The sequence below is a fragment of the Gekko japonicus genome, unplaced genomic scaffold, assembly GCF_001447785.1.
Source record: "Gekko japonicus isolate JY-2015 unplaced genomic scaffold, Gekko_japonicus_V1.1 scaffold2079, whole genome shotgun sequence".
In the NCBI taxonomy this organism is placed as follows: domain Eukaryota; kingdom Metazoa; phylum Chordata; class Lepidosauria; order Squamata; family Gekkonidae; genus Gekko; species Gekko japonicus.
Genome location: NW_015175426.1, coordinates 146,091 through 156,149, shown reverse-complemented (window position 1 = coordinate 156,149; position 10,059 = coordinate 146,091).

Below are 10,059 nucleotides of genomic sequence, written 5' to 3'. Positions count from 1 at the left end.
ACGGATCGGGGACGGGTGCACGCCGCTTCCCAGATGTTGCGGTGTGATCACGCCCGTTTGCTGCGCCCCCGATCCGTCCCTCTTGTGGGGCAAAACCTCCCGTGGGACCGGGGCCAAAGGATCTTATTATGGAGGACTTTATCTGAGCAAGCAAATTGTCATTTTGGATCCCGCACAGTCGGCACATGCAGACTCAGCACCTCTCAGTTCTGGAGACACGGATGTTAGTTGCTGAGTGCAGTGTATTTTTTTTAAGAAGCAAATTGTCATTTTGGATCCCGCACAGTCGGCACATGCAGACTCAGCACCTCTCAGTTCTGGAGACACGGATGTTAGTTGCTGAGTGCAGTGTATTTTATTTAAGCTTCTGAATGGATGTGACAGTTTCGTTTTGTCGGGGAAACTGGAAAAAGATTAGCAAACATTTTCTGCAATGAGTTAGATGCTTAAATTAGCTCACATTCCACTTTTTTTTCCCCCTGCAGGAGTCTGCTGTCCTTTGCTTTAGGTTTAGCAGAAGCGAGAACAAAACAAAATGTGAACGCTACAGTGATAACTACAGTGTATTATGTCTGCAAAGATAAAAAGGCGTCACTGCAGTTCTGGGCAACACCCAGTGCCGGGGGAGGTCTCAGGCACATTTAAAATGCTGGAGGGGAGAGGATTGTGTGTTATGATGGGCTACACGTGTAGTAATGGTCCACATGCAGGATTTCTGAACAGGGAAAACAGTGGATCCCTGAAGGCATTTCCGTGCAGGATGCAGGGAGAGATCTAAGCCCTCTCACCCCATGTGCTGCAGCCCGGATCCAAACCAGATCTCCACCTGTGAAGTGTAGAGGGTTAGATGCATGTAGAAACCGCTGATCCTGGTGTCGTGATCAGCATGGTTTGCTGGTGCACAACAAGACAAAGAACTACTGGCCGGCTGGCCAACTATATACACACGGGGGACCCATCCCTAGTTCCTGTTGGTGGGTTTGAATCTCCCGCCACAGTCCCATTGGTTCCCCAGTGGAGAGACTAGGAGCCCAGTCCCCATTGTTCCTCCGGAGTCAAGCTGGGGGGGTGGGGTAGTTGCTGGCCCCTGGTGGCGGTCAGCGGACATAACAACCTGTTTGTCCAAGTTTCAACATGGAACTCCCATCATACATCTGGTTGCGAGGAGCTAGGGCACACCCACAACAATGTGTCTTGTAGAGTCCCATGAGGTGGAGTTAAATGTTTATAAAACTGCAGTAGGCTCCCTCTCTCCCTTAACATCCAACCTTGCAAGAAGGGACAGACACAATTTTCTAAGCAGCCAAAGTAGGGCAAGACACGGGGCGGGGCCCCCCACAAAAGAGTTCCCCCCTCCGATACTAGACTTTAACTCTCTCTTCAGCCCCCTCTTTAGGGTTGGGTTGAGCCAATTCATGCTTTGCGGCAGGCCCTGGCTGCTAACACTGAGCCCACGCATCCATCCGCTGCAGCTGCAATGCAAGGTGGCCAAGCCACAGGTCTCCCCTAGGGACATGTGATGGTTCTTTTACACAGTTGAAGTGTACCCATAACAATAGAACGGTCCTGCTGGGTCCTAGCGCTGGCCTTTTTCAATGAATGGCCCTACTTCCTACACCCAACTGTCTACGGAAGTGCACAGCCGTACGATTCTCTGTGCCTCTCCTGTTTTGAACCCTTTCCAGTTCTAAAAATAAGCCCTTTTGTGAGCAACCAGGATAGGACACACTGTTGAAGAGAGACCACGGTCACTCATGCCAACTGTTTACAGCCACATTTTTCATGAACATATTAATTCCTGGGGGGTGGGGAAAGTTCTACATGCATTCAGCGATCACTCCTGCTTAATTGTTTAAGTGGCTAAAAAAAACGGTAAAGGTTCCCTTGCTCGAAAGCCAGTCGAATCCGACTCTAGGGTTGCAGTGCTCATCTCTGTTTCAAAGCCGAAGAGCCAGCGCTGTCCGAAGACATTTCCGTGGTCATGTGGCCGGCATGAGTAAACACCAAGGTGCACGGAACGCTGTTACCTTCCCATCGAAGTGGTACCTATTTATATACTTGCAATTTCTTGCTTTTGAACTGCTAGGTTGGCTAAAGCTTTCACCAATTAATTGGCAAGGGCAAGTTTTTATCCTTGGGATTCAGAGTTGAATGTTGCTGTGCTTTTAAATTCACGGTGGCTTGCAGAATCATAACACGAGTAAGCACGAGTATAATAATACCTGTTTTACAAAAAAAACCCCACAGCAGTGCAAAATAATATTTTTCTTCTTCTTTTGATATGTGCACGTGTGTGTCTGTGTGCACGTGTGAGTGTGTGTGCACCTAGAAGTCATGGCGACCTCTGGTGACTGACCCCTACTGGGGGCCTGGAGGATATTCAGAGAGGTGGCTGAATAAAAGCCTGCCCCTGCCTCCCGACTGCTGGTATTCCAGGGAGGTCTCCCATCCAAGTACTTGCCAGAGTCAACGCTGCATAGCTTCTGAGCAGTGTTCCCTCTAAGCTGAGTTAGTGTGAGCTAGCTCACAGTTTTTTAGCCTCCGGCTCACACATTTTTGTCTTAGCTGAGGAAGGATGGCTCCAGAGCAAATTAATTTATGCAGTAGCCAAATCACTCGCTCAGAACTTTAATGCCAGTAGCTCACAAAGTAGAATTTTTGCTCACAAGACTCCACAGCTTGGAGGGAGCATTGCTTCTGGGATCTGACGAGATGAGGCTTGCCTGAGCCATTTAGGTCAAGGCGTGCAAAATAATCTTAATCTCAATCTTAATTAGCCAAAAAATAAAATTATAATCCATTCATTATAGCTCAACCCAGTCTACCAACTCCAGTGACTCAAATCAATTGAAAATGACACACTCAGGTAAACAAGACCTTAAAGACAGCAAATAAGGCACCAGATTAACATATCGAGGGAGGAAGGCCCACAGCCAGGGAGCAACCACTGATAAGTCCCTATCTCCAGTAGCCAGCTGTCTGTGATCGAAGGACCGCAGCTGGCGGACGAACTCATACAGAAGAAGGAAATCTTCTTGATAGGCTTGTCCCATGCTGTTTCAGAGCTCTGTAGTTCAAAACCAGCACCTGAAGTTGTGCCTTGGAACTCTGGGTTGCCAACTCTAGGTTGGGAAATTCCTGGAGATTATGGGAGTGGAACCTGGGAAGGGGAGGAGAGGGACGTTAGTTGGGGTATAATGCCGCAAAGTCTACCCTCCAAAGAAGCCATTTTCTCCACTCTTTTGACTGGACATGCTGTAATTCCGGGACATCTCCAGGCCTCTCTGGAGGTTGGCATCCCAATTTAATGAGCCCCGTGGGTGAAGAAGGCAGAAACCCAGCAAACTTGGTTTTTTTTTTTAATGAAATAACAAAATAAAAGTTTATTAGAATTAGGAACACTTTCTCTCCCTCTGTTTAGCCTTAACACGGAAACCCAGCAAACTTGTTGAAAGTAAGCAGATCTGGGTCTGGTCGACAGCTGGATGGGAACCGCTGAGAACTCCAGTTATGACTTCTAAAGCTCCATCTTGACGTACAGAAAATAATCCTGTCTGAGTGTGTGTGTTTCCCCAGCCCAATTTGAGAAAACACTCCGTACAATCCAGTAGAGCAGAATCAGATCTTGTACTTTATTGATCAACAAAGGAGGGAGGTGCAGATCCAATAAGGTTTTGGACCCCACAATGGGAGACATAGGGTTTTATACCCCCTATGGCAGTTAGAAATAAATCATAATTATTGGTTCCATCAAACTTTGTCATATATCCGTCACACCATTCTGATTGGGCCCAGGCCTGTAGGTTGGACTTTCTCAGGCAAAAATATACCTCAGTTGAACAATGGGCCTTCTTCTTCCCAGGCTACGAAGTGATAAAAAGGTTCTAATGTAACAGATATGGGTACATCGTGTCATATGGTTTCCATCTAACCCAAGCTACCTGACATCAGGGACATGCGCAGTTACAACTGGCCATTATAAGCAAGGTCATAAGCAGTCAGTTACTGCCTGTCAGCATTTAGTATTTTAGTATTTAGTATTTAGGCCACCAAATGAGAAGGGAGCACTCACTGGAGAAGACCCTGATGCTGGGAAAGATTGAAGGTCAAAGAAGACGGGAACGGCAAAGGATGAGATGGTTAGACAGTGTCATAGATGCAACGAACATGAAATTGAGCAAACTTCAGAGGACAGCGGAAGACAGGAGGGCCTGGCGGGAGCTGGTCCATGGGGTCGCGAAGAGTCGGACTCGACTGTGCGACTGAACAACAACAACAACAACATTTAGTATTTTCCCCAGAATGCATTTAAGCAATGAACCAAAGTGAATATCTGAATATATGTTCATAATTGATTTCTGCTTCTGTAATTAGAATCATCAATGGCACTTAACATATCTGTATGTCTGTGTATGTCGGAGGTGCTAACTGAGTCTACTAAGGTTAGCCTACTAAGACAGAGTGCTGAGTGCATAACAGTGTTTCATAAACTGTGCATATAACAATCATGCAAGAAAGGCAAGAGATAAAGGTAATGTGTATATAAAATAAGCAAAAAGATCTTCCAGCTCAGTAAAAATATGCTTACTGTGGCTAGCTCCTGCCACTTCATTTATTTTTACCGGCTCCTTCCTGCAAAGAGCTGAGGACAGTTCACATGCTCCATAGTAACCCTGTGACAGGGAGGGAATTCAGGGAGAGGGCAGCTGGCCCAGATTCCCTGAGCGACCCAAGCTATTCCCAGTCTGACCCTCTAACTGCTACCCTACACTGGCCATGTTAGCAACTACTAGGCTGCTGTAAGTTTCTACTGATTTTTCCAACAATGGTAGTGTACTGCGGGAATCAAGCCCGGCTGTTACCGACGCAAGATCGTCCTTTTCTCATTAAGGGTCAAGAGCACGTTTGTTTATTTCAAGGGCTATTCTTATTCTAGAGTGTCACCGTAAGAGAGAATATTGGCCTTTCCTTCTCAAAGAAGCCACAGTTTCCCCTAAAGACATAGTAAATTATCCCTCTCTTCCCTCCTTATCTCAAGATGTGAAGAGGCTCTCAGTAAACGCATCTATACTGTTTCTGGTGAACACAGTTCCACTAACCCAAGATTTCTCAAGAAACTTCCTCTCCCAGTGGTTTCTTCAGTGTGAGGATCAGCTAGGGCCGAAAAACTGCTGTACTTCCCCACCCCCCTCCCCTTACCAGTTTCCCCTTCGGTGTATATTGACGGCAAAGGGTTGTGTCAGTTCACACTGGGCAATGGTGAGGGACCATAGGCCAAGCTGACATCTCACATGATCTGCTTAGACTGCTCCCAGAATGCTTTGCAGTTTAGAGCAGGTCTCCCTAGGGCAGGAGTAAGGTGACAGAAAGCTGAGATGGTAGGAAATGGATTGGCAAAGCAAAGCCAAAAACCTCACTGCAGGTACAAAATTAGCACAGAAAGGGCTAAGAGAAAACTTTCTCCCTGATGGTGACAGATTTCTACTGGCAGGGGATTTGTCAGTCTAAAAGTGGTATCTCCGTCCTGTGTGTGGTCTGAAGTGATAATGTCCATTCCGTTACCCCATTCAATTTCATGTAGATATGAAGCTTTATGGGGTTTGGATATGCTGAGTTCAGACCACAGAGGACAAGCATAATTTCTCTGTACAATTTAAAGCATACAGCCTGTCATACCTCTCCTCCACACGATCTTATCTCCTATATCCTGAAACATTAAAAAAAATATTATTTCATTTCTGAAGGGACATCACAGCAATGAGCTGGCAGACTGTACCAGGCTGCGTTATACTTGTATGTATGCAGGGGTCTTTTCCTGCAGGAGCGCACAGGAGCGGAGCTCCGGCAGTAAAGAGCCCAGGGGGCAGGCACATGCAACAAGCCCCACCCCCTGCTCCCAGCAGCCCTCAGTCAGAGCAAGAAGCAGCCAGGTAAGTTGCAGAGCTCCCCCCAGCCCCCCGGTCCAAAAGAGTCCAGTGGCACCTTTAAGTCCAAGTTCTATTCAGGTACAAGCTCTCCCTCCTCTGTGAAGACAGATATGCACGTCCCCCCGCCCTCAATAGCTAGCAATCCGAAACAGTCCAGTGGAGCCTGAGCAGTGGGTGTTGCCTTCTGACCCACTTCCGGTGATGTCAGGGGGTGTGGCATATGCAAATAAGTTATGCTAATGAGTTATGCTAATGAGCTCCTGCACCTCTTTTTCTACAAAATGACCCCTCTATGTATGTATGTATGTATGTGCCATCAAATCGTAGCTGGATTATGATGATCCCAGCCGGAGGCTTTCAAGGCAAGTGAGAAGCAGAGGTGGTTTGCCATTGACTTCCCCTGCAGAGCCCTCCTTGGTGGTCTCCTATCTAAGTGTGGACCCTCATTAGCTTCTGAGATCTGACAGGATTGGGCTATACCACCACACCATGTTGCCTTCCCTCCCCCAGGCTGCATTAGGAGCATACCCATTTCCCCCTGCTCAGTATATGGAAGCTGGCTGACTTTTCTTGGTAGAGAAGAGATTCTGTGCACAAGAAGAACCCTGCTGGATCAGACCCAAGGTCTTCCAGCATTCTGTTTCACACAGTGGCCAATGGAGGGCCAGCGTGGTGTAGTAGTGAAGAGACTAGTGAAGAGACCCAGGTTCAAATCCCCACTTGTGCTGTAAGAACATAAGAGAAGCCATGTTGGATCAGGCCAATGGCCCATCTAGTCCAACACTCTGTGTCACACAGTGGCCAAAACCCAGGTGCCCTCAGGAGGTCCACCAGTGATGGAAGCTCACTGGGTGATAGGGTTGCCAAATGATTCTTACCTGGCGGTGGGGGGCTCCTGCCCGGCGTCTGGAGGGTGCGTGCGTGCAGTATGCCCCCTGCCGCCAGGTAAGAATGTTTTCCCCTCAAATGGCTGTGGCCCCGCCCCCAGCGTGCCCGGCGTCTGTACGTCACATCCGGGCGGCGTACGCGCGGGGGTGGGGTTTCCCCCGGGCCCAATTCCGCGGGGGCAGAAATTGGGCCTCAAAAGCGGGGGGGGGGGATTCCGCCCGATTTGGGAATCCTACTGGGTGACCTTGGGCCAGCCACACTCTCTCAGCCTAACTTACCTCACAGAGGTTTTGAGAGGATAAAATGGAAGAGAAGAAAACGATGTAAGCCACCTTGGGTCCCCATTCAGAAGAAAGGCAGGGTACTATACACATACATACACACTTGTATATATATGAATGATGCCCTTGCAAGTCCCGCTAAGCCCCTGTTGTTACCCAGCAATTGGTGTTCTGCTTCTGAACATTGAGGCTCCATTCACTCATCATGGCTAAAAGCCATCGGGGGACCCTATCATCCTGTTTAAATCCCTTTTTAAAGTCAGCTAAGTTAGTGACCATCGATACATGATCTTGTGGCTGTGAGTTCCACAAGTTAATCACATAAATTATGAAAAATTTGCCTATCAGGGGCAGAATTTTTTAAAATTAAAATTCTTTCATCTCCGGATAGTGGTAATAATTAGGTCAGCAAGGGTGCGACACAATTCTCCCACAGGCAGCCTGACCTGACATTACAGGCTGTGTTCTCAGTTGCTGCATTTCATCCTGCCCTTTCCCCAAGGAGCCCAGAGCAGCAGACGCCACACCTCCATTTTGTCCTCACAACCAGCCTATGAGGAAGGTTAGGCTGAGAGAGAGTGACGGGCCCAAGGCCGCCCAGTGGGCTTCATGGCTGACAGGGAGTTTGAACCCAGGCCTCCCAGGTCCTAATTGAGCACTCTCACCACTGCTCCACCCTGGCTTGATTGCTTTCTGCTTACACAGCCTGAAGAGGACTCAGCGCCATTTCCTTTCTCTCCCCTGGGGCAGCTAGTGAGCCTTAAGGGCGCATGAGAGGAAGTTCATGCTCCAGCGCACCCTTTTTCTGCTACTGCGGCCAGAGGCTTACTGACTGCCCCTTTTGGCCTGCCTGAGCCTCACTCTGCCTGGCAACCCAGGGCCTGGTGGGCAGTAGGCTTGGCCGGAGGGAGGCGATGGTACCTATTCGGCACTGCCTGCTTCTTCTGTGGCTGGGTTGGGACGCGGCTGCCAGAGCGCAGGAGGAATCGGCGCAAGTTGTCCGGGCCACAGGTGGGTCTCACAGGAAAACAGAGAAAAGATGGGGGCTGGGCTGAACGAGGAGGCACCTCTCCGACATGCGCAAGCAGGGAGGAGTTGGGGAGAAGCCAAGAAGGGTAGCAATAATGAAATGGCAGCATAAGAAAGAATACCACTGAGCCTGCGTTGAATGCTTTCACCTCACCATGGCTATCTAGGATTAGTGGGCGGGCAAGTTTCCAGATTGGAATGAATGGTTTTCAGGAAGGGCTGAGTCCAAAACCCTCCTAGGGAAGCCCATTCTGGGGATAGGGTAGCCACTTCCAGCTTGAGGCGTTCCTGGAGATTTGGGGTTAGTACCTGGGGATGATGGAGTTTGGAAAGTGAAGAAACTTGGCAGGGATGTGGTGCCATAGAATCTGCCCTCCAAAGCTGCTGTTTCTGGCAGGGGAAACAATCTATATGGTCTGAAGATCAGCTGTAATTTTGAGAGAACTCCAGGTCCCACCTGTAGATTGGCAACCCCAGGTGAGGAAGGGGGAGGGCTGCAGGATTAGGCACGGTTGTCTTAAACGGGTAGCCGCTCAGTTTAAGCAAGACACTGTGCGAGCACAAAATCCCCTGGTGGAGATATTTTATCACCCATGTCACATTTGGTCTTTAAGGTGCCTTATGGTCTAGAAGTAGGGTTGCCAGCTCCAGGTTGGGAAATACCTGGAGATTTGGGGGTGGAGCCTCAGGAGGGCAGGATTTGGGGCAAAATGCCATAGAGTCCAACTTCCAAAGCAGCCATTTCCTCCAGGTGAACTGATCTCAGTTGCCTGAAGATCAGTTGTAGTAGCAGGAGATGTCCAGCCACTACCTGGAGGTTGAGGAAATCTAAAAACAACATTCGTGACAAAAATAACAGAGTCAATAGATATGTTGCAAAATCATTTACTGTAGTAATTCTGTAGAAAGTTCTCTCCTATTATCGCTCTCACACAAGGAATGCTGCGCAATGTAAACAATTCGTTTCACAATAATTGCTTTATCTGAGCGTGTAGCAATCACAATACTTATCAATTACTACTTATCAACTCTTGAAGGAAACATTCCAGACTTTGGGTTCTGTTATTAGAGGGTCAACATGGAATGTTTCCTTCATGAGTTGATAAGTAGTAATCAGTGTTCCCTCTAAGCTGAGTTAGTGTGATCTAGCTCACAGTTTTTTTAGCCTCCGGCTCACACATTTTTGTCTTAGCTCAGGAACGATGGCTCCAGAGCAAACTAATTTAAGCAGTAGCCAAATCGCTCGCTCACAACTTTAATGCCAGTAGCTCACAAAATAGAATTTTTGCTCACAGGACTCCATAGTTTAGAGGGAACACTGGTAGTAATTGATAAGATTTGTAATTGCTACACACTCAGAGTGTCACATGTATGACTATCTGCCCACTGAACAGAAGTCTTGGGTGTGTGCCTGCTGCAAGGAGCTCCTGGTTCTCAGGGAACGAGTTTGCTCCCTTGAGGCCAAGGTGGCAGACCTGGAGAAGCAGAGACAGTCAATTAGGTGCATGGATAAGACTCTCTGGGACTTGTTAGATATGTCCCACTCTGAATATGGCAGCCCCGCCACTGTCAGGGAGCATGAGGGTCAAGAGGAAACAGGGCACTGTGCTGCAGATAAGGGGAATGTGCCCTCAGAAGGGACCTCTTCTTCAGCTGGTGAACGGGTATCCTTTCGCACCAGGGATACCTGGCAGGGAGGGAGGGGGGCTCTTGGTAGGTGGTGATTTGACCCTTAGGCAGGTAGACAGCTGGGTGGCGAACCCACGTACTGACTGTATGGTGACTTGCCTGCCTGATGTGAAGGTAGCGGACATTACATTTGTTCTAGATAGGCTGGTAGATAGTGCTGGGGAGGAGCCAGTGGTCGTGGTACATGTTTGCACCAACGATGTGGGGAGATGCAGTTGTGAGGTCCTGGAGGAAAAATTTAGGCT